Raw genomic sequence first — 25,462 nt, 5'->3', positions numbered from 1 at the left:
TGGAAGGAATTCATATAATTAAATGTAATACAACAAGAAATTTATTTTTAGAGTGGTAACAACAGTGTTCGTTCTTTTCTTAATGCTGAAAACTTGCAAGAACCTAGCTGTTTAGAGCTTACGTAAAAGTGTTGCTAGTTTTCTCTGAATCTATTACTTTATCATTCCCAAAACTGCATGTACTAAATTACGACCACTACTTGAGAAATTTGGAGGGTCACACAATCATTGGGCTATGAACATTCTTATTATGTGACTTAATAAAACACTTTATTTCTAGAAATGACTGTTAGTGCTAAACCATCTCAGATAGATAAATGCTTATGACATATCTGAATGTCTTAAAAATGGCACTCAATAAGCTGCATATAGCCCAGGTGGGATGCATGAGACAAGTGCTCGGGCCTGGTGCACTGGGAAGACCCAGAGGAATCGGGTGGAGAGGGAGGTGGGAGGGGGGATCGGGATGGGGAATACGTGTAAATCTATGGCTGATTCATATCAATGTATGACAAAACCCACTGAAATGTTGTGAAGTAATTAGCTTCCAACTAAAAAAAAAAAAAGCTATGTTTTCAAAGTCACCTTAAAAAATAAAAATAAAAAAAAATAAAATGAAGGCATAATTTTAATGTCTTTCAATCAAAACATCCTGAATGCTTCTAACTCAGGTGTGGCAAAGTTTCTTCTACAGCCTCTGATTTCATACCAAGTACACTTGAAAGTCAAGGTCAGAACCTTAAACCACCCCCCAATAGATTGAGCCCAAAACTTATTGATAGCATTTTAATAATGTGTTTAATTAGTTTCTAGTTCAACATCAACTCCCAACCTCTGCTTTCTCAGCTTAAGAGAAATACAGTGTTGATGCAAGGCCCAATCCCACACCCTCTTGGTACTCTACCTACCTGTTTAGGTGGCTTACTGTAAACACCTCAAGACTGTGGACAAGCTTCACCTGTCCCAGGGACCACACAATGCAGAGAAATGCTTCCCATATGTTGTTCTCAATAAGTGGTGAATATATACCCCAGTTTCCCTACTGCTGGGATGGCTTGATGTGTGTCCTTCCCTTGGCAGGATTGAGCTTTAGTTGTTCACAGTGATGACCTGCTTGATAACTCTCCCTTGCTGATTTCTTTCTCTGTCTTACCTCTTTGGTCTCCCACCAATATTTACGGCAATTGGCTCAGATAGATATTACCTGCAATCAAATCTCTTTCTGAAGATCTCTTGCTGGTTTGCCCAGTCTCCTTTGTAGCTAGAATAGCCAGAGGTCCTAATCTTAACCAATAAGGCCTAAGGCAGGGAGAAAAATAAATAGCCCAGTCATTAAAAAGGGAGGAGAGCATTGGAAAAGAGCCTGTTCTCCCAGTAAAGGAGAGATTCAGGAAGCATCTCCATTTACTGCCCTCCCATCTCCACCTCCATCCAGCACTTCTTGCTTTACATGTAGATAAGCTTAAAGCTCATCTCAGCAGCCACACCTGACCTCCTGCGTGGGGTAGCTCGTCTCGCCGTCACCCCTGACCTCGGACGTGGGGTAGCTCCCCTCAGCCGCTCCTGCACCTTGGCAGCCTGGCGCTCTCGGTCGCCGCCCCTGACATTGGGCGAGGGGGAGCTCCTCACAGCCACGCTTCTGCGCGGTCCCCATGCCCGAGGTCAGGGGCGGTGGCCAAGAGGAGCTACCCCACGTCCAAGGTAAGGAGCAGCTGCTGCACTTTGCTGGAGCAGCCCTGAAGAAATACCCGACGGTCGGGTCGTGGTGGAGAGGTCTGACAGAATGTGGCCCACTGGAGAAGGGAATGGCAAACCACTTCAGTATTTTTGCCTTGAGAACCCCATGAACAATATGAACAGGCAGAATGATAGGATACTGAAAGAGGAACTCCCCAGGTCGGTTGGTGCCCAATATGCTACTGGAGATCAGTGGAGAAATAACTCCACAAAGAGTGAAGGGATGGAGCCAAAACAAAAACAATACTCAGCTGTGGATGTGACTGGTGATAGAAGCAAGGTCCGATGCTGTAAAGAGCAATATTGCATAGGAACCTGGAATGTTAGGTCCATGAATCAAGGCAAGTTGGAAGTGGTCAAACAGGAGATGGCAAGAGTGAATGTCAACATTGTATGAATCAGCGAACTAAAATGGACTGGAATGGGTGAATTTAACTCAGATGATCATTATATCTACTACTGCGGGCAGGAATCCCTTAGAAGAAGTGGAGTAGCCATCATAGTCAACAAAACAGTCCGAAATGCAGTACTTGGATGCAGTCTCAAAAATGACAGAATGATCTTTGCTCGTTTCCAAGGCAAACCATTCAATATCACGGTAATCCAAGCCTATGCCCCAACCAGTAATGCTGAAGAAGGTGAAGTTGAATGGTTTATGAAGACCTACAAGACCTTTTAGAACTGACACCCAAAAAAGATGTTCTTTTCACTATAGGGGACTGGAATGAAAAGTAGGAAGTCAAGAAACATCTGGAGTAACAGGCAAATTTGGCCTTAGAGTATGGAATGAAGCAGAGCAAAGGCTAATAGAGTTTAGCCAAGAGAATGCACTGGTCATAGCAAACACCCTCTTCCAGCACCACAATAGAAGACTCTACACTTGAACATCCCCAGATGGTCAACACCAAAATCAGATTGATGATATTCTTTGCAACCAAAGATGGAGAAGCTCTATACAGTCAGCAAAAAAAGACTGGGAGCTGACTGTGGCTCAGATCATGAGCTCCTTATTGCCAAATTCAGACTTAAATTGAAGAAAGTGGGGGAAACCACTAGACCATTCAGGTATGACCTAAATCAAATCCCTTATAACTATACAGTGGAAGTGAGAAATAGATTTAAGGGACTAGATCTGATAGAGTGCCTGATGAACTATGGACGGAAGTTAGTGACATTGTAAAACAGACAGGTGTCAAGATCATCCCCATGGAAAATTAATGCAAAAAGGCAAAATGGTTGTCTGAAGAGGCCTTACAAATAACTGTGAAAAGAAGAGAAGCGAAAAGCAAAGGAGAAAAGGAAAGATATTCCCATTTGAATGCAGAGTTCCAAAGAATAGCCAGGAGAGATAAGAAAGCCTTCCTCAGCGATCAATGCAAAGAAATAGAGGAAAGCAACAGAATGGGAAAGACTAGAGATCTCTTCAAGAAAATTAGAGGTACCAAGGGAACATTTCATGCAAAGATGGGTTCGATAAAGGACAGAAATGGTATAGAACTAACAGAAGCAGAAGATATTAAGAAGAGGTGGCAAGAATACACAGAAGAACTGTACAAAAAAGATCTTCACGACCCAGGTAATCACAATGGTATGATCACTCACCTAGAGCCAGACATCCTGGAATGTGAAGTCAAGTGGGCCTTAGAAAGAATCACTATGAACAAAACTTGTGGAGTTGATGGAATTCCAGTTGAGCTATTTCAAATCCTGGAAGATAATGCTGTAAAAGTGCTGCACTCAATATGCCAGCAAATTTGGAAAACTCAGCAGTGGCCACAGTCCGTTTTCATTCCAATCCCAAAGAAAGGCAATGTGAAAGAATGCTCAAACTACCACACAATTGCACTCATCTCACATGCTAGTGAAGTAATGCTCAAACTTCTCCAAGCTGGGCTTCAGCAATACATGAACCATGAACTTCCAGATGTTCAAGTTGGTTTTAGAAAAGGCAGAGGAACCAGAGATCAAATTGCCAACATCTTCTGGATCATCGGAAAAGCAAGAGAGTTCCGGAAAAGCAAGAGAGTTCCAGACAAACATCTATTTCTGCTTTATTGCCTATGCCAAAGCCTTTGACTGTGTGGATCACAATAAACTGGAAAATTCTGAAAGACATGGGAATACCAGACCACCTGACCTGCCTCTTGAGAAACCTGTATGCAGGTCAGGAAGCAGCAGTTAGAACTGGACATGGAACAACAGACTGGTTCCAAATAGGAAAAGGAGTACGTTAAGGCTGTATATTGTCACCCTGCTTATTTAACTTATATGCAGAGTACATCATGAGAAATGCTAGGCTGGAGGAAGCACAAGCTGGAATCAAGATTGCTGGGAGAAATATCAATAACCTCAGATATACAGATGATATAACCCTTATGGCAGAAAGTAAAGAGGAACTAAAGGGCCTCTTGATGAAAGCGAAAGAGGAGAGTGAAAAAGTTGGCTTAAAGCTCAACATTCAGAAAACTAAGATTATGGCATCTGGTCCCATCACTTCATGGGAAATAGATGGGGAAACAATGTCAGACTTCATTTTTCTTGGCTCAAAATCACTGCAGATGGTGATTGCAGCCATGATATTAAAAGATGCTTACTCCTTGGAAGGAAAGTTATGACCAACCTAGACAGCATGTTAAAAAGCAGAGACATTACTTTGTCAACAAAGATCCGTCTAGTCAAGGCTATGGTATTTCCAGTGGTCATGTATGGATATGGGAGTCAGACTGGGAAGAAAGCTGAGTGCCGAAAAATTGATGCTTTTAACTGTGGTGCTGGAGAAGACTCTTGAGAGTCCCTTGGAGTGAAGGGAGATCTGACCAGTCCATCCTAAAGGAGATCAGTCCTGGGTGTTCATTGGAAGGACTGATGCTGAAGCTGAAGCTCCAATACTTTGGCCACCTCACACGAACAGTTGACTCATTGGAAAAGACCCTGATGCTGGGAGGGATTGGGGACAGGAGGAGAAGGGGATGACAGAGGATGAGATAGCAGGATGGCATCATTGGCTTTATGGACATGAGTTTGGGTAAACTCTGGGAGTTGGTGATGGACAGGGAGGCCTGGCTTGTTGCGATTCATGGGGTTGCAAAGAGTCAGACACCACTGAGCGACTGAACTGAACTGAAGCTTAAAGCTGCCACCATCATCATGTAATCAAGCCCGAGTGTGATTTGAAACCTACTGAGACAAAGGGGATAATCTGGGGCTTTGAGTAGCAAGCTAAAGTCAGTTGAACTTTTTGTTTGGTGAGTAAAAAAACATATACCATATATATTTAAGATAGAATATCTTGATTTTTTTTGCAACTGTGTTTACTAAGATATATTTTTATAGAACCTTTTATACTAAAAGGGAGAAGGCTTACCGTATACAATATGCATAAAAGCATCATAGAAATCATCACATCTTTTTTCAGTATCTAATATTATTCTCCTTAGTTATTTCAGTCTCTTCCTTCACATAATATTTTAAAATATTTATTGTGAGGAATTCAGTTTCTACACTATGCTTACATATTTTATGCAAAAACAAACAAAAGCAGGTAATTAGTACCAGCCAAATCTTTTATTTTTTAAATGTACACTTTATAGGGCCATTTTATTTTCTACATAAACACACAGGCCTAGAAAAATAAGCTAAAAAGTTTACCTAGCTTAATTCACAAATTCAAACCAAAATGATAATAGGCAAATTGTTTTCCTGGCTTAAAAATTAAAAGCTGCACCTTAGAACATTTAGTAGTTTCACACATATTAAAAAAGCAACAAAAAACGGGTTGCTGTACCTGAAAGTATGATGAAAAATTGAATAAGTGATAGAAAAAAATTGGTCAGAGAATACCTAGAAATGTCTCAGAAAACTTTTGCATGTGAGTAACACAAAGCCAACCCAAATAATAGACATGTAAATGGATTGTGTGTATTGTTTACTTTGATCTTCACTGCAATGCTATGTACAAGGTACAATTAATGTGTCTATTTTTACATATGAAACAAAGGCAAAGGAAATCAGGGGGAAAAAACAAAAACCAAAAAACTCCCCAGATTCTTGCAAGTACCTAATTTCCAATTTGAACCAGACTTGTCTTGTTCCAAAGCTAGTATTCTTGTGAGTTTGCCTCTTGTTTGTCTGTTATTCCCTTTCACTGAAACAGGAAATTTCTACTGAGAGGAGAAATAGTTCATGGCCTTCCCTAGGACTTAAGTATCTCCTTAAAGTCATCCTATTACCTTTTAAGTAATCAAAATTCAACTAATTGCATTCTAAATATTTAATTTCCCAGGTATTCTGTCAAAGGGACGAGGGCTTGGCATAAAAAGCAAAATCTTATATCCATCATAAAGCATGTGAGTTCTAACATTCATCTATGTGTTTATTCAGTTTATTAATCTCCAATAATAATCAACTGCAATACTAGAAAAAACAATTTCTAAATGTGAAAGTGAAGTCTCTCAGTCCAGAGTGCCCGACTCTTTGTGACCCCGTGGACTGTAGCTTACCAAGATCCTCCATCCATGGGATTTTCCAGGCAAGAGTACTGGAGTGGGTTGCCATTTCCTTTTTCAGAGGATCTTCCTGACCCAGGGATTGAATCCGAATCTCCTACATTGTAGGCAGACACTTTACCAGCTGAGCCACCACGGAAACCTTGCAGATGGATTCTTTACCAGGCGAGCCATAAGGAAAGCTTTACTTTCTGAATATATAAACCTAAATATTAGAAACACTAGGAAATATTAACCCTAAAGGTCATGCATAAACAACTAGGTGACATGCTCAGGCAACCACCTCTGTCTTGGACTCTCAATAATGTCATGTGGGAAGATTATTTTGTTTTCAACAGAACTACAAAAAAAAAAAAAAAATTGAGTGAGATGAACATGCAGTTTGTAGTTTACAGAATCCAGCTCTGCAATCCACTGTTCACCTGGAGGTAATTACAACTAACTTGAGATTAAATTTTATATCTGTAAAATAATATTTATATATGTGTCGGGGGAGTGCATAATTTCCTAGGTTCTGTCTTGTCACAGCAAAATTTGAAGAGACGGATATTTTGTTGCTTTCTTTATATGTGTGAAATTACTAAATTTTATAAGGTGAAGGTTTTATGTTTTTTCTCCTCCCCCTGAGCCTGTCCTGTGTAAACTGGGCTAGCCAGGAGGCTGTTTGCTTCACCTGAGGTCCTCACTCTGGTCCACAGACCTCCTTTTATTCTATTTTCATGGGCTTTTCCCTTCTTTGTCTTTTAGCCACCACCATTCTGGACTCCTTTTTCCTATTCTAACTACCTAGCATTCCCCCCTCAAGAGATGGGAGGCCCAATTCTTTTGGAGTAGGGGTGTTGAGATCTCTCTGGCTACTTTCTGCTGAACTGGGATGGTGAGGGGCACTGGGCCTCCTCCTCTTGTTAGTCTCAGGCCTCAGAGTCCTTATAGCAATGTCCAAGGGTGAGTGATGTTTTCCATGGTCGGCTGTAGTTTTATATATCTTTGTTGAACTGGCACTGCATGTTGTAGCTTGTTGACCTGGGCAGACACAAAACGGGTTAGACAATTGATAATACATGGAACAATCATAAGAAGCATCAATATGGTGATAACAAGGACTAGTAGGGGCATTAGCCAACTCCAAATTCCCCATGCCAGGAAAAGGATCCACTAAAGAGATTGTAGCCACCCCGAGAACTCTCTAGCTCATTCTTTGAGATCTTGTAGGACTTGAATGTTTTTCCTGAGGCCTGTGAGACTTTCTTTAACTTAGCTGGAGGTATTTACCCAGAAACAGCACATCTCATTCAAGATGGTTGAAGTCCCTCCTTGTTCAGGGATCAGGAGATCTATCTCCTGTCTGTTTTGGAGTACAACCCCTGCCAAGCTGTGTTGGTTCTTTAGAGCTGTCCTGAGAAATCTTATTCCCAGAAACTTAATTTTGGAGATGTTCATTAGAATGGCACTCATTTGTAGTTCTGAATAGGTATCTGAGATCGCTCAGGGGCTCACAGGTGTATTGAGTGTCCTCTTCTGTTTTCTTCCATGGCTTGATTCGTGAGTAGTGAATCCAGGAGTCATGTCCTGGTAGCTTGACTGCTGTGGGGGCAGAAAGTATTACAGGGTAGGGGCCCTTTCATGTGGGCTGGAGTTGAGTCTTTGGGAAACCATCTTTCCAGACTTTAATTAGGACTTGAGTCCCTGGAGCATATAGTGGTGGCTCTTTAGAATTTTTTGGGTCCTGGTTGACACCCCACAAGTGTATATTTTGTTGGAATTGCCCAATGACCGTGGCATAAGACCTGAGGATCTGAGCCTCTGGATCTAGGAAGAGATCATTGACATAAACAAAAGGTCTCCCATATAACATCTCATAAGGACTAAGACCGACCTGTTCTTTAAGGGCAATACGGATGTGGAGGAGAGCTATTGGTAAAGCCTCCTTTCGACTCAGGGAGGTCTCCTGGGTTATTTAGTCATTCTTTTTTTATTGCTGATTTTAAGAATGTGTTGGCTCTTTTTACTTTTTCCTGAAGAGTGAGGCACAATGGAGATAATAAGTAATGCCCAATGTTTTAGAGACCCCTTGGGGGACCTTAGAAGTAAATGATGTCCCATTGTCAATTTGTAATGACCTAGGCAGACCATATATTGGAATGATTTCATGGAGCAGTTTTTTTTTTACCACCTCCTCAGCCTTCTCAGTCTGTGTGGGAAAGCCTTCAATCCATCCTGTGACTGTCTCTATCATGACTAATAGGTATTGATACCCTTGAGAAACTGGCATCTGGGTGAAGGCCATCTCCAAGTTCTCTTCAGGGTAGGTCCCTGTCGCTGGACAGGCTGGGCCAGTTGGGGTCTTCGAGCTCCTTGGGGGTTGTTTAATTGGCAAGTGAGACAAGAGACCAGCACTTGCCTTATAGTCATTTGGAGGTCTGTTCCTCTGAAGGACCTTTCTAGTAATCTTTGTAGGGCCTTCTTCTCTAAACGAGTGGTGGCATGTAAGGAGTTAACCAACTTCCATTGTAGGTTCCCTGGAAGAAAATGGAGTCCTTCCTTTAGGAGCCACCCAATATGATCTTCTTGAAAGCCCTCACTCTTAGCTTTAATAGTCTTACCTTCAGTATATGAAGGAGTTTCTGGCAAATTAGTCTGTGGAACTAAGATGGCAACCCCTATTAGGTCACTGTTCTGTAATGCTGCTCTCTTAGCTGCCTGATTGGCTGTTTGGTTCCCTCATGGCATTTCTGTGCTCCCTTTTTGGTGTCTTTTCCAATGGGAAACTGAAACCTCAGTGGGCAGCTGGACTGCCTCCAAGAGCCTAAGAATTTGATTTCCATATTTGATTGGGGATCCTTGGGTAGTCAAGTGGCCTCTTTCTTTCCAAATAGCATCATGCACATGTAGCACCAGAAAGGCATACTTGGAGTCAGTGTAAATGGCTACTCTTTCCCCTTTTCCCAGCTCTAAAGCTCGAGTCAGGGCTATCAGCTCAGCTAATTGGGCTGAAGTACCTGGTGGCAAAACTTTAGCCTCTATGGTCTCAAAATTGGAGATGACTGCTTATCAGGCTCTTCTTTTACCATCCAAGACAAAGCAGCTTCCATCAGTGTACCAGATTTCCTCAGGATTGGTCAGGGGATCTTCTGACGATCCCTCTAGGGGTCTTGTCCAATTGTCCAAAATTTCTAGGTAGGGCTGAAAGGGGAGAGAGCCCTAGGGTGTAGGCAGGAGGGTGTCAGGGTTAAGAACCTCAAAGGGATATAGTGAGGCCTGGATTTTCCATCAACACTACTTGAAATGCCTGAGAATTCTTTGATCAGTTCAGTTCAGTTCAGTCGCTCAGTCATGTCCGACTCTTTGCGACACCATGAATCACAGCATACCAGGCCTCCCTGTCCATCACCAACTCCCAGAATTTACTCCAACTCATGTGCATCGAGTCAGTGATGCCATCCAGCCATCTCATCCTCTGTCGTCCCCTTCTCCTCCTGCCCCCAATCCCTCCCAGCATCAGGGTCTTTTCCAGTGAGTCAACTCTTCGCATGAGGTGGCCAAAGTATTGGAGCTTCAGCTTCAGCATCAGTCCTTCAGTGAACACCCAGGACTGATCTCCTTTAGGATGGACTGGTTGTATCTCCTTGCAGTCCAAGGGACTCTCAAGAGTCTTCTCCAACTTTTTTTTCTCCAATCAACTCTTTGATCAGACATCTATAAATGGCCTCTCCTACTCAGGAATTGTTTCGGTTGGTGACTGGTAAAAATAGCTTGTCCCCAAAAGAGAGTTATAAAGCATCTTCTATCAGGACTGCAATAGGCAAGGAAAGGAAAGGCAAGGAAAGATGATTTCCCAATAAGGGAGTAGGACACTCAGGGACCACCAGAAACTGGTGGGAAAATATTTGTCCATCTCAGCAACAAAGTGCTCAGGTGACTCTTTGTAATTTTTTTTTTTTTTTCCTGTCGCACCCAAAATGGTAGGAGGTCAGGAGAGAGCAGGAAGCCGCTGCATCAGCCAAGAGATTCTTGGACCTACCTGCCACATCCAGTTGCACCCTTGGCTCCAGCCCCATGATGGCTATCTATGACAGGTGGGCTGGCTGGAGCGGGCCACTTTAGGCCTGTTGAACCATTGTGAGGGAAGGTTTGGCGTTGACCTTGAGGCTCTTGGGTCCTGAGGGCAGAGTGCCGCCCAATGTCCCAACTGATGGCATTTGTAGCAAGCCTCTATTGTCCCAAAATTGGAGACTACTGCATGCTCTTCTTTTTCCATCCAAGACAAAGCTGCTTCTATCAGTGTAACAAATTTCCTCAGGATTGGTCAGAAGATCTTCTGACAATCCCTTTTAGGAGACTTGCCACGGTTTGGAGGCTCTTTGACCCAATGTGCCACCTGTCTACAGATTAGGCATTTGCTTTGTGCCTTGTCCTTCAAGGACTTGGGGTTTGCTATAGGGCTTTCCTGGAGGGCAGCCAGCACCCGTGCATGCCTTATCTCTTTCCTTCTCTCCCTTTCCTGGGCCTTAGCCTCCCTCTCTTGTTCTCTGTTGTAAAAGGTATCGGTGGCTGTCTGGACCATCTCATCTAAAGAGGCAGCAGGGTCCTGCTGCTATTGATGTTGTAACTTTACCCTGATGTCTGATGCTCATTGGGACAGGAATTTGTCCTTTAAAATCACACTTTTGGAGGGCCTCTTTTAGATTTTCCAGAAAGGCAATGGGGTTCTTGGACTCCTAAGTTATTGCTGAGACTGGGCACAACCCCACAACTAATAAGTTTCCTCCTATTTCCATGGGTGGACTTCCTTAGGGGTGAGTCTTTCTGAAGTTTATCCTACCCAGTACTGTTGCAACCTGAGAGCCGGGCATCCCTGGGTCAGGGTGCAGAGCCCCAGGTAGGTTGAGTCGTGACAACCTCCTGGAGATCAAATCCCTGGGCAGGTCAAGGCAGGTTGACCTCCTGGGACCCCCAGATTGGAGTTGGGCATCCCCAAGGTCCCTAGTGCTGACCAATGCTGGGTAGGATTAAGGGGTTGTAATCTTAACTCATTGCTTATTTGTCCACAGCTGATGGGAATAGATATAATGAGGTAAAGCAATCCAAGTCTGTGCCTTGAGCCTGGGAATCTGGTGAAACAACCATAAGCCTTATCCTCTTACTGCTCTGAGGGAATGTAAGTCACTGATTTCCTCCCCTAGTCCTCCATAGGAGCCATTTAGGGTGTTTCCAATGGTAAACACCTCATTGCCATAGACCCACTTTAGATAATAACAGAAGTCAGGGTTGTCTGGTCCTGTTAGGGGCATTAAGAATATTTTAATAATAATCTGGGTGGAGCTATGTTGCCTTCAAGTGGGGCAGGGTTGTAGGAATTCATAAGGGGAGAACAAATGGATAAGAAGCAACAAACCAGGTGTTCCATAAAAGTGGAGTGGAGATCTGATCCAGGGGTATGTTGGTAACTTTAGGAGAAGGGTGGTAAGGATTTGGCCCTGCATGACCTACAGAACTGACTCCCAAATTGGCAAACATTATATCTGGAAGGCCAATTGTCCTTGAAGGGATGTCACCAATAGATGGACTTCTAGCGGGCATTGTGTGCCTGTCACCCACCCTACTGGGTTCAATGAGAGATGCTGTTGTTGTGCATATTGTAGGAAACATGGAAGATGAATATCTAGAGAGATTGGATAGTATACAGCATTTCTCTCCCAAGGGACAGCTATCCTGGTTGTCCCTCAAGATGATTGTAAAGGCAACATTGTGGGCCTGGCAGGGCTTGGGAGAAGAGCATAAAACAGGAGGGAAGGGGGCAGGGCACAACTTTTGAAAAAATGACATAGCCCAAGGGCATAACATAAACCAACTAAAATCAAATGGGTCCAAGATGACAAGTCAAAGTCAACTGAACCTATTACCTCAGGCATGCTGAGAGTCCAAAGAAAGTAGTATTACAAGGACCCTGAAACTAGTCAGTTTTTGTTGGATACTACCGATGCATTGGGAGGGATAAAATGAAGTCTGGAGATGACTAATCACCAATTTAGGGAAGTGTAAAAGCCAGATGACCTCCTGAGTAAAGTTATTTTCCTTTCTGAAAGGCAAAAACAGCAAAGTGTGAGGCCATAAGTTAATTATAAAAATAGAAGAGTTACAGAAAAGTTCAAATTCTTAACTCTGCCAATGTGTTTGTCTTAAGATTAAGGCCCTAATTGGAAAGCACCGAAGCCTATGAAAGTAATAATCTGATTGAATGCCCCTAAAAATCTTGAATTTCTAGATCCCTTAAACAAATTGGACGTTCAGAAATAGCCCATTGTTCTCTTAAAACCTTCAGAAATGGCCCGTTGTTCTCTTTAAAAGCTAGGGTTCCATCCTTACATGAACTTGAGGTAGACATTTTTTTGCTTCTATCCCCACTTTCACTGTGGTCACCATACCAGTAACCTGGGTTAAGTCACATTGTAACCCAACTGGAGCAATGCTGAGCCTGCTCAGGGACAAAAAATAATATGCACCCAAAATATCTGTAGTTATTGTTCAGGTGCTCAGTCGTGTCTGACTGTACAATCCCACAGACTAAAGCTCGCCAGGTTTCCCTGTCCTTCACCATTGCCTGGAGCTTGCTCAAGATCATGCCCATTGCATTGGTGATACCACAACCATTTCATCCTCTGTCATCCCCTTCTCCTCCTGCCTTCAATCTTTCCCGGCATCAGGGTCTTTTCTAATGAATCAGCTCTTTGCATTAATAACTGTATGGGGGGTAGCCAAAAGTTATTGGTAGGAGTCAGGAGAGTATATGCGGATCCTGACAGAACAAGATTAGGGAGGGTGAAAGGGAGGGGTTTTGTTGTTTTAATACATGTTAGAAGTTGCTGTTCCCTGGAGGAGGACATGGCAACCCACTCCAGTATTCTTTCCTGGAGAATCTCCAAGGACAGAGGAGCATGGCGGGCTGCAGTCCATGGGGATGCAGAGCGTCGGACATGACTGAGTGACTAAGCAGCTGTGTTAGGCAGGATGGTGTCCGCCCACCTCCTTCTCCCCCTCTTACTCTAATAGACATCCACTTCCTAATCTCTGGAACCACCTGAACCAGTAGGGTGAAATATGTCAACATGTGTATATTATAAATATAATGTGAACTTTTTTTTTGCCTTACCTGGTAAAGAAGAATTAAAGTAGGCAATAGAATTAAATTTGCTAATAAGCGAACCTTAATATAGAGAGGATATTTTGGATTATACAGGATGTTCCAATATAAGTACACGGGTTCTTAATGTTGGAAGAAGGAAGCAGAAAATGAGAGTCTGAAAAGGAGACAATGAAATCAGTCAGGATGAGGCCCTGTGAACAGGACTCAACTTGCCAATGCTTATTTCAAAAATAAAAGAATGAGGCCAGAAGCCAAGGAATTTTGGCAAAAACAAGAACCTTGGAAAGCAAGAAAGTAGGTTCCTCCCTAGGGTAGAATCTAGAAGTAACTCAGCTCTAATGAGGCTTTGATTTTTAGCCCTATGAGACCTATTTCAGATTTCTGTTCTTCATAACTATAAGATAACACATTTGTACTGTCTAAGATACTTAGATTTGGGAAACCTGCTATTGCAGCAAAAGAGAATTAATGAAGAATTCCTTCATCATACAATATTTAAAACCTTGGCAAAGACCCCATGAGATATTGGTAATATGGTTCTAGAGATATGTGAATAAAACATTTAATATGTTAAATTATAAATTTAACATAAATATTTATGCTTGCATTGCTGTTGATTTCAGCGTCTGAAAAACTGAGTGCCTAAGCCTTGAAGGAGGGAAGTGGGCAGCCACCCCAGTATCTGCTACTCTACCTGTGCCTTCTAGATAAACTCGCTTCATGTAGTATTGGGTTGGTAAAAAGTTTGTTTGGGTTTTTCCATAACAGCTATAGAAAAACCTGAACAAACTTTTTGGACAGAGAATGAAAGGGTTGGATGCATCACCAACTCAATGGACATGAGTTTGAGCAAACTCCGGGAGATAGTGAAGGACAGGGAAGCCTGGTGTGCTGCAGTCCATGGGGTCACAAAGAATCAGACATCACTTAGTGACTGAATAACAATGTTTGCTCTCTCTGGAAACATCTCCAGCATGATGCTGAGAGTGTTAACTGCTGATGGCCTATCATTAGTTTGTGTTCCAGCATTGCCCTTGCTGCTGCTAAGTCGCTTCAGTCGTGTTCGACTCTGTGCGACCCCATATTCGGCAGCCCACCAGGCTCCCCTGTCCATGGGATTCTCCAGGCAAGAACACTGGAGTGGGCTGCCATTTTCCTCAAGGTATCTTGCTCAGGTGAAGTCCAAAAGCAAGGCTACTTGACGAGAGGCTACAGAGATGTAGACTCTTGTATTTAACTTGAGACGATTAGAAAAAATGATCTCAGCTGCAGAATTCCCTCTGGAGATCAGCTGGGATATCACATTTAAACCTCACCCTTGGCCCAATACTGTTTCTCTTGCTTTATTCCAGATATTAGTCTCTAGAGCACTCCCCAACAAAGTTTCTGCATGCAACTCTCCATCTTGAGTCTATTTCCAAGAGAATTCATCTAAAACAATAACTTTCTAAGGAAAAACATCAACTTTTCCCCCCTTTTGAAATAAACAGTGACTTTTTAGCTGATGGACTAAGGGAACGTTATGTACTACAGTAGGCTTCAAATTTCCAGAAGGTCAAAGATGGAGTTTTGAAGATAAAGAGCTCTTTATAGTGACATACAGAAAGCAGCTTTGCTGTGATGGATTGGGAAAGAATTTATGATTCACTTTTACCACTTGATGTGATCCAGAAGTAATCAATTATTCTAGAAATGAAATAATGTATCCAGTTCAAAATACTGCCAGAATGAGTTTAGAGGTGGACGGATAGAAATACAATCAATTCTGGGAAGGCTGAGAGGGTAGGAGAACTATGCAAAGAAGGCAATCACTTCATTCATTCATATTTCGAATGATTCATTCAACAAGTGTTTGTCAAGAACTTTCTTTTTTTAATTTTATTTATTTATTTATTTATTTTGGCTAGGCTAGGTCTGTTTTTTTCTAGTTGCAGGTTTTGTTCTAGTTGTGGCGAACAAGGCTTACTCTCTAGTAATGGTACACAGGCTTCTCGTTGTGGTGGCTTCCCCTGTTGCAGAGCACAGGCTCTAGGAGTTGCAGGCCTCAGTAGCTGGACACGTGGATTCAGTAGTTGTGGCTACCAGGCTCTAGAGCACCGGGTCAGTATTGGTGCTTCACAAGCTTAGTTGCTCCACAGTATGTGGGATCTTCCCAGACCAGCGATCGAACGCTTGTCTCCTGCATTAGCAAGCAGATTTTTTACGACACAGCCACCAGGGAAGCCCTGTCAGGAATTTTCTAAATGTCTGCTACTGTGCTGATATTGATAAAACTGTGAAGGAAAGATGTTGTCCCTGTATTCTCAGATGGGGTCCAGACCTCTAAACAGGAACTTTTAATATGAGATGACAAATGCTGTCATGTAGAAATAGAACCTCAGTGAGGACAGAGGCTAGATAATAGAGGCAAAGCAAACGTCCAAGGCAAAAGCCCAAACTTCAGAAAGATAACGTGGTATTTGCTGGGTGACTTAAAACCTCCTCTGTAGGATAGAATGCGGAAGGAGGAAGATGACCAAAAGTGGTGAGCAGGAGCCAAATTGTGAAATGTCTTGTGGGTAGGTCATGTTTAAGAGCTTAGATTTGGTCCTAAAAGCTAGGGGAAGAATTGGGAGATTTTAAATAGAGAGTGATATCATCAGATTTGCCTTTCAGAAATAGTGTGAAACTCCAACAGAGCTTGACTCAGAGGGCACAGTCTGGCAGGTCCCGTTGGTTTGTGAACTTTATAACATCAAGGCTCCATAAACTTGGATCTCTCAGTGCCATGTAGAGATTTAAGATATAGTCTGGCTCTGACATCTCTTACTTATAGGATGCACATAGATAAAGGACATCAAGAAGCTCCCACTGAGAAAACACACAGAAGACCAATGAATTTATTAAGAAAGTCACTAAAGTTTATAAAATATATCAATGATAGAATTTGCGGCCTGATTAAATAGGACCTCTTAAATCATGAAACTATACTTTGACTATTTTCAAAAGGTATTTCTGCTCAGGGTGTGGACTATAAACTAATGATCTGTGAATCTTACTTTTATTTTCATCACTATTTTCAAATAATTTTGTCCTAAGACTCCAAAGACAAATACACTTGAGTAATATTAACACAGTATAGTAAAGGTGTTTTTTAAAAATGTTTTAGAAGGTGCCATTTTTTCTTTAGGCAGCAGAGTAAAAACCTTCATATTTGTCTGGCATTTCATTTCCATAAGCTTCAGTAAAAATCTTAGAATCTTACATGGTGTTAAGGAAAAAGTGTTATTAACCCAATGAAGTTTCATTTAACCCTAGGCAGTAGAAAATCTTGTAAGTTCTGATATCAGAAATAATCAGAAATGTTGTCTTACCTACAGCTGAATGTTCCAGGACTCAGTTCAAACTTATCTTACTAAGATCAGGTAGTAATAGTTTATACCAAATATTTAGTTTGCAGATCTCTGAGCTCCTTGAGTCTTATCCTCCTGATTGGTTTCTTTAATAGAAAGGCTTTTCAGGCTCTATCTGCCCTGATAATGCCAACTGAGCAGGTGAAGACTGGACATGAGAAAGATATGAGAAAATATTTGCTTTATGAATCTAAAATATAAATCAAATGATGTAAGCTTCCCAAGAAGCACAATCCTATAGAACATCAGTTCCTCAAAAATTATTGAACTAGATAAATAAAACTTGGTGAAAACACTGAAAAATATAGGCTTTCTTGATTTGTGTTTATATATTGATAAAAATGCCTGTTTATATATAATACACATAATAATTTATATAATGCATATGTTAGGTACTCATGGAAGATTAAAAATGGACTGATTTTTAATGCAAGACATCAAAATAATGTCTAATTTTAATTTTAATGTAATTTTAATGCAAAAATGCAAAACAATAAAATCTCTACTGAGAAAATACAGTAAGCTAGTCAGTGAGTGAAAAGTGAAGTCGCTCAGTCGTTTCCAATTCTTTGTGACCTCATGGACTGTAGCCTACCAGGCTCCTCCGTCCATGGGATTTTCCAGGCAAGAGTACTGGAGTGGGTTGCCATTTCCTTCTCCAGGGGATCTTCCCGACCCAGGGATTGAACACAGGTCTCCCTCATTATAGGCAGGCGCTTTACCATCTGAGCCACCAGGGAAGTCCCAAGCTTGTCAGAGATTTGAGCTATTTAATGTTGAATGAATGACCACCTCAATTTTGTTAAATTTCCTATTTTTGAAACAGACTATTAATATAGAGTATAAATTGCCATTAAATCCCATGAGCTTATTATTCCTGATTAAACATTTACTAAATATTTGAGATTGACTAAAAAATTGAAAGCTATAATTTCACCTTGATACAGTATTGGTTCTATAAAAGCATGACTTTCATGTTCTATTAGTGATGCATTTGTATTTTACTATAGACCTTCTTTATGGTTCATACCCCTCTGGGGTAATACCATTGCTTGGTTTGCCTTCTGTTACCTTTGACATTTATTCCATATCATGTATCCTAAATCTGTACCTCTGATCTAATTTATTATCCACATGGGAGAAAGAAACTTACCAAAGATAAAAAAATGGAAGTAGGTAGAAGAACCATGCTTGAAGCCTTGTTCATTTATAGCACCAAGGCTTAAATACAAGCTTTTTTTTTTTTTTCTTGCACATAATACCCACTCTAATCTGTTTGACACTGTTAATCACACCTCATGTTCCCACCTTAGAAGCAGGACTTAGCTCTGAGAAAGAGAGGGATATAAATAAGAGGGAATAGATATTTCATCTCAAGATGGAAGGAGCTGAGATTAGGCTGCTTCACAATTTTGAAGCAGCTATTTTAAATAGTTGATCATTAAAGAATTATTTTCAGCTCACACCAAAATACCTAATGCTTCTAGAGCATGGATGTTGATGTAATCTCAGACTCTTTGACCTCCACTATCCTCTCGCTTAACCGACAAGGTTTTTTTTTTTGGTACTTCTAAAATTGTTCTAAAACCCATCCTGTTCTCTTCATCCTGACAAATCTTGCCCCTTCTCCATGTGACCTTTCCTCCTAATTGGTTTAGTATCATGTTTAGCTCTTTCTAAATTATTCTCTAAGTTTTAACAAGTGTATGCTTTTCAAAATAAAAGTCTGATCATGGTAATCCCCTGTTTTAAAAAAAAGCTGAATACTTCTCATTTCTGAGTGAATAGCATATTTTTGTATACCCTAGTCATGCAGCTTAGCTCTCCATCTTCCTTCATGCCAGTATCTAATCCAAGTATATCTAACATCCCAAACTTTCAATGCACCTTATGCACCCTTGCTTATGGGCTTTTGATTTTTTTATGTTAAAATAATTTTAGTTTTACACAACAGTTGCAAAAATAGTTCAAGTTTCTTAAGTAGTATTCACTTAGCTTCTCCTAATACTAATAGCATGCATAAGCATTGAACCTGAATTCAGTTCAGTTCAGTTCATTTCAGTCGCTCAGTCATGTCTAACTGTTTGCAACCCCATGAAACGCAGCACTCCAGGCCTCCCTGTCCATCACCAACTCCCGGAGTCCACCTAAACCCACGTCCATAGAGTCGATAATGCCATCCAACCATCTCATTCTCTGTCGTCCCCTTCTCCTCCTGCCCTCAATCTTCCCCAGCATCAGGGTCTTTTCAAATGAGTGATTTTGGAGCCCCCCAAAATAAAGTCTGTCCCTGTTTCCATTGTTTCCCCATCTATTTGCCATGAAGTGATGGGACCAGATGCCATGATCTTAGTTTTTTGAATGTTGAGTAACATTTCCTTAGCCTGTTCATATCTGTGACAATTCTTCACAGTCTTGAATTTTTTATTTTAATTTTACCATTGACGTATACTCATTTACAATGTTTCAGGTATTCAGCGAAGTGATTCGGTTGCATGTGTGTGTATATACCTTTTCAGATTGTTTTCCACTATAGGTCATTATAAGATACTGAATATAGTTTCTTGTCTATACAGTAGATACTTGTTCATCTGATTTACATATAATAATGTATATTTGTTAATCCCAAATTTCAAATTTATCCCTTCCCCCCATGTTCCCTTTGGGTAACCATAAGTTTCTTTTCTATCTCTGTGAGTCTATTTCTGTTTTGTAAATTCTGTTGGATCATTATTTTAGATTACAAATGTAAGTGATATCACATAATATTTGTCTTTCTTTGTCTGACTTCACTTATGATGATAATCTCTAAATTTGTCCACGTTGCTGCAGATGACATTGTTTTGTTCTTTTTTTATGGCTGAGTGATGTTTCATTGCATATATATACACCACATCCTCTTCATGCATTCCTCTGTCAATGGACACTTAGGTTGCTTCCGTGTCTTGGCTATTGTAAGTAGTGCTACTTTGAACATTGAAGTACATATATCTTTTTAAATTAGTTTTCATTGTTTCAAATATAAGCCCAGGAGTGGAATTACTTGATCACATAGTAACTCTATTTTTAGTTTTGTTAAGGAACCTCCGTTCTGTTCTTCAAAACAGTTGCACCCGTTTACATCCGCACCAACAGTATAAGAGGGTTCCCTTTTCTCCACCCGCTCCAACATCTATTATATGTAGACTTTTTAATGGTCATTCTGAATCATGTGAAGTGATACCTCGCTGTGGTTTTGATTTGCATTTCTCTAATAATTAGCAATGTTGAGTACCTTTTCATGTGATTTTGGCCATCTGTATGTCTATGTTGGAGAAATGTCTGTTTAGGTCTTCTGCCTGTTTTTGATTGCATTATTTGTTTTTCTATATTAAACTGCGTGAGCTGTTTGTATGTCCTGGAGACAAACCCCTTTGTCAGTCACTTCATTCGCAATATTCTCTTCCATTCTGTAGATTATCTTTTCATTTTGTTATGTCTCCTTTGCTGTAAAGAAGCTTATAATTTTGATTGTCTCATTTGTTTATTTTTGGTTTTGTTTCTGTCACTCTCAGAGATTGGTACAAAATAATATTGCTTCAATTTATGTCAAAGAGTGCTTTGCCTGTTTTCTTTTGCAAGTTTTATAGTATCTGGTCTTACATTTAGGTCTTTGATCCATCTCTTTATTTTTGTTCTTTTTCAAGACTTTATCAAGTGTCATAGACAAACTTTTGCATACATATATATATATATAATGTATAATATATTAAAAATTATGAATTTTTGCCTAGCTAAAAATTTGTGATATGATTCCACTTGTTTGACTCAGTAGGACTAGATGTTAGATTTCTAAATTATATTCACTCAAAACTTTAATATAGTTCCACGCATTCTGACATCTAAAAGTCTAGAAATTTAGCAATTTAAAAAAATTTGAATGAGGCATGAAACTTCTAATCTAATTCTGAGAATATAAAGGAATACTATGTGAAACAAACAGGAAATTAACATGTGATACAGTATTATTAAGTACAGATTTTCTTTTTCAAATCTCACAAAATTTTATGTTAGGGTATCCATTGTTTGTTTTCATAACTTATTCAAGATTCCACAATGTATTTAATTGCAGTTTCAGGTGCATGCAACAAATTCTAGTAAATTATCTTTTCATTTTTATTCTATTACAAATATTTTCTAATTTTACTTGTTATGGCTTCTCATATACACTCAACATTTAAAAGTGGACATTTAGTTGCCAAATACATGGGATCTTTTAAAGTGTATTAATTTCTCATTTTGATATTAATTTCTCATTTAAATTCTTTTTTTCTGTGATCACCCTCAATGTTTTTTCTGTCTTCTAACTTTCTTAAGGTTTTCAATGGCTAAGTTACAGATCTCTGTTGGTAAATATCACATTACACTTGAAACTATGGGGGTTATTTTTAAATATATTTTGATAGTGTGTTCTAACACAATTCTACAGTGCTAAGAGAAGCAGCTCTGGATGATTTAAATACCTTTAGACCATGAAATTTTTGTACCTTGTTTTATGTCCCTGAATGGGCTTCCCTGGTAGATCAGTTGGTAAAGAATCTACTTGCAATGCAGGAGACTCTGGTTCGATTCCTGGGCTGGGAAGATTCACTGGAGAAGGGATAGGCTGACCACTCCAGTGTTATTGGACTTTCTTGCTGGTTCAGATGGTAAAGAATCTGCCTGTAATGCAGGAGACCTTAGTTCCATCCCTGGGTTGGCCAGATCCCTTGGAGAAGGGAATGGCTACCCATTCCAGTATTCTGGCCTGGAGAATTCAATGTCCAGAGGAGCCTGGCAGGCTACAATCCATGGGTTCACAAAGAGTTGGACATGACTAAGTGACATTCATTTACCACTTTTATGTCCCTGGATATATTTCAGTGTCTCTTAGTTTATAGTCTGTGGGAACTTGAATAGAAAAAAGAAAAAAAAAGTGAAAAACTTTGCATACTCATTTGAATTTGCTATGGGTATGAGAAGCATGCCTTTTCTTGTTCAAGAGTATCTTAAATATATGTCAGCTCTGTTGTACATAGAGAATACTTTGAGACAAATCTTATTTAGAAAACAGGTTTTGGTGAATTAAAGAATTAAAACAAACCAAAAAAAAAAAAAAGCCTTAGAAAATGAATTTATGGTTGTTGGGTGGAATGAATAGTTAGGGAGTTTAGAAAGGTCATGTATACACTGCTATAATCAAAATGGACAATCAACAAGGGCATGCTGTGTATCACATAGAACTCTACTCAATGTTACATTCCAGCCTGGATGAGAAGAGAATGAAATACATATATATGTATGATACAGTCCCTTCACAGTTCACTGAAACTGCCATGACATTGTTAATCAGATATACCTCAATACAAAATAAAAAGTTTAAAGTTTGAAAAAAGAGTTATAATTTCATTCTTCATTCACTTTTCCCAGCACCAACTAATGAAGAGACTGTCTTTTCTTCACTATGTTTTCTTACCTCCTTTGTCATAGACTAATTGACCATAAGTGTGTGGGTTTGCCTGTCTTATAATATCTTTCAATGTACCAATGTTTTTAAGAGTACTAGTCATTTTGTGAAATATTTTTTCATACTGAATTTCTCTGAGTCATCATGGTAAGAGTAAGCTTATGCTTGTTTGCTTGTTTGTTTTAATAGGAATACCACAGAAGTGGTGTGTCCTTCTCAGCATTTTATGTGAAAGAGTACATGATGATATGTGTCTTATTACTGGTGTTATTAGTCGTGACAACTTGGTTGAGATTTTTTTTCCATAGAGGTTTTCCATGGTAAAGTTACTATTTTGGATTTGTAATTGATCATTGTCTTGAGAAAGGTTTTTAAATACTATCCAAATATGCTGCTTCTCCTCAAACTTTTGCCTACTAATTTTGGTATCCATTGGTAGAACTTGCCTGAAGAAAAATGCTGAGTTGTTTTGATGATGATTTTCTGTTTTTCTGAATCCTACATTGACTTTCTTAGTAAGCAGAATCTGTCTCTTGTCTTTCATTTATTCATTAATTTTATCACTATGAATTCATGGGTGTTCGTTTTATTCTTCAGGTTACAACCAGTACTATTTTACTCAAACTATTATGTTACTCAAATTGTCGAAGTCTTGTTGAGTTTTAGCCATTAGGAAATTTTGCAGGTTGGGTTCTGTGCATTTGCCACATCTCCATCTATGTTAAACTAATACTTTCTTTTCTAATATTCATAGAATGATGTAGATTCATCTTGCATATCCTCTGCCCTACAATCAAACACATTTCTAAATTGGCCTTGTCTACTTCATTGACAATGGCACTTGGAAACCAAGATCTACATGTGAGGCCAGCTCAGTGTTACAGGAAGAGCATTGCCTCTTGCCTCTGATTAAATAGAGGTAAGAAATATATATGTTGAAACCTACTACACACATAAATGAATTCCAGAACTGATAACCCATACTTAGTGAGCAAAAAAGTTACTACCCGAAGCTCAACATTTGTGGGCAGTTCTTTTTGTCACTAATATTAAAGAGAATCAAGTAAAATTACCATTTTCCAACATTAGGCTAGTTATTTTCTTCCCTACTTGTTTTGTTACATTCAGGTAATAGTTAGGTTCATCTCTTTATATTTAACATCTCCACATCTTATTTTTATTTACCTACAGTAAAACATACCCTTTGTTGTTTATAGTTCTGTGGATTTTGACAAGTGCTTTGAGTTGTATATCTATCAACACAATTGTGAACCAAAACAGTTTCACCACTCCCAAAATTGTCCCTGTTAATTTATCCCCCATCCTCAAAGTTAGAAAACACTTGTCTATTTTAAATTCTATACCTTTGTCTTTCCCAGAATATCATATACATAGAATCATGCACTGTATGACTCTTTGGGTCTCGACAAAGATTTCAACAAGCATTTAAGGTTCATTCATATTGTTGCATGAAAAGTGTGTTCTATTTTATCACTGAGTAATATTCATTTGTTGGCTTCAGAGCAGTTTATCCATTCATCTGTTGAATGACATCTGAGTTGTTTCCAATTTCAGTGACTATGAATAAAGCTGTTATAAATATTCATGTACAGATTTTTATGCAAACATAAGTTTTCATTTCTTTTGAATAAATAGCTAGGAGTGGGACTGTATGGCAATATGGTAAGTATCTGTTTAACTTTGAGAAATAGCCAAATGGTTGTCTATAGTGGCTGGATATTTAGCATTTGCACCAGCAACGTATGAAAATTCCTATTTCTCCACATCCTTGCCAGTCCTTAGTAGTGTCAATATATTTTTATTTTAAATGCTGGTTGTATGAATAGCCATATCACAATGTAGTTTGATTTGCATTATGTAGTAATTGATGTTGTTGAGCATCTTTTTCTATGCTTATTACCATCCATATATTTCCTTTGAAGTATCTACCTCGATCTTTAGTCTAGTTTTTCATTTGGCTTTGGTGCTTGTTGTCATTGTTCAGCTTTCAGCATTGTTTTATACTCTAGAAACAAAAGTGTCAAAAGTGTGATTTCCAAATGTTTTTTCCAAGTCTTTGATGGGTCTTTTTATTTCCTGAAGATTGACAGATTCAATGCAATGCCTTTCAAATTACCAAGGGCATTTTTCATAGAATTAGAATGAATTTTTTTAATAATTTATATGGAAACACAAAAGAGCCCAAATAGCCAAAGCAATCTTGAAAAATAAACAAGGAGCTGGAGAAATCAGTCTCCCTGACTTCAGACCATACTACAAGCATAGTATGGTTCCTATAGTATAATCTGATAGTATGGTACTGGCACAAAAACGGAAATGTGGGTCAGTGAAATAGGATACAAGGCCCAGAAATAAACCCACACATCTGTGGTCACTTAATCTATGATAGAGGAAGAAAGAATAAACAGTAAAGAAAAGATAGTCTCTTCAATTAGTGGTGTTGGGAAAAAGTGAATAGCTACATGTAAAATAATTAAATTAAAACACCCCCTAATATCATACACAAAAATAAACTCAAAATGAATTAAAGACCTAAATATAAGGATGGACACTATAAAACTTTTAAAGGAAAATATAGGCAGAACAGATCACAACAAGATCTTTTTTAACCCACTTTCCAGAGTAATGAAAATAAAAACACAGATAAATAAATGGAATATAATTAAACTCAAAAGTTGTGGACAGCAAAGGAAATCATAAACAGCATAAAATATTTTCTTAGAATGGGAGAAAATATTGCAAACAAGGCAACAGACAAGGGATTAACTCCCCAAATATACAAACAGCTCATATAGCTCAATATCAAAAATACCAAACAACCCAATGAAAAAACAAGCAGAAGACCTAACTAGACATTTCTCCAAACAAGACATACTGATGTCCACAAGGCACATGAAAAGATGCTCAGCATCAATAATTATTAGAGAAATGCAAATCAAAACCTCATGCTTGTTAGAATGGCCATCATAAAAAAAAAAAAAAATCTATAAGCAATAAATTCTGGAGAGGAAGTACAGAAAAGGCAACCCTCTTACACTGTTGGTGGGAATGTAATTGATACAACCACTGTGGAGAACAGCATGGAGTTTCCTTAAAAACTAAAATTAAACTACCATATGACTCAGTAATCCCACTACTGGGCATATACTTGGAGAATACCACAATTCCAAAAGTTATA

Source organism: Cervus canadensis, chromosome 27, assembly GCF_019320065.1.
Source record: "Cervus canadensis isolate Bull #8, Minnesota chromosome 27, ASM1932006v1, whole genome shotgun sequence".
Taxonomy (NCBI): Eukaryota; Metazoa; Chordata; class Mammalia; order Artiodactyla; family Cervidae; genus Cervus; species Cervus canadensis.
The sequence above is the reverse complement of the archived record's forward strand: the minus strand, read 5'-3'. Positions refer to the sequence as shown.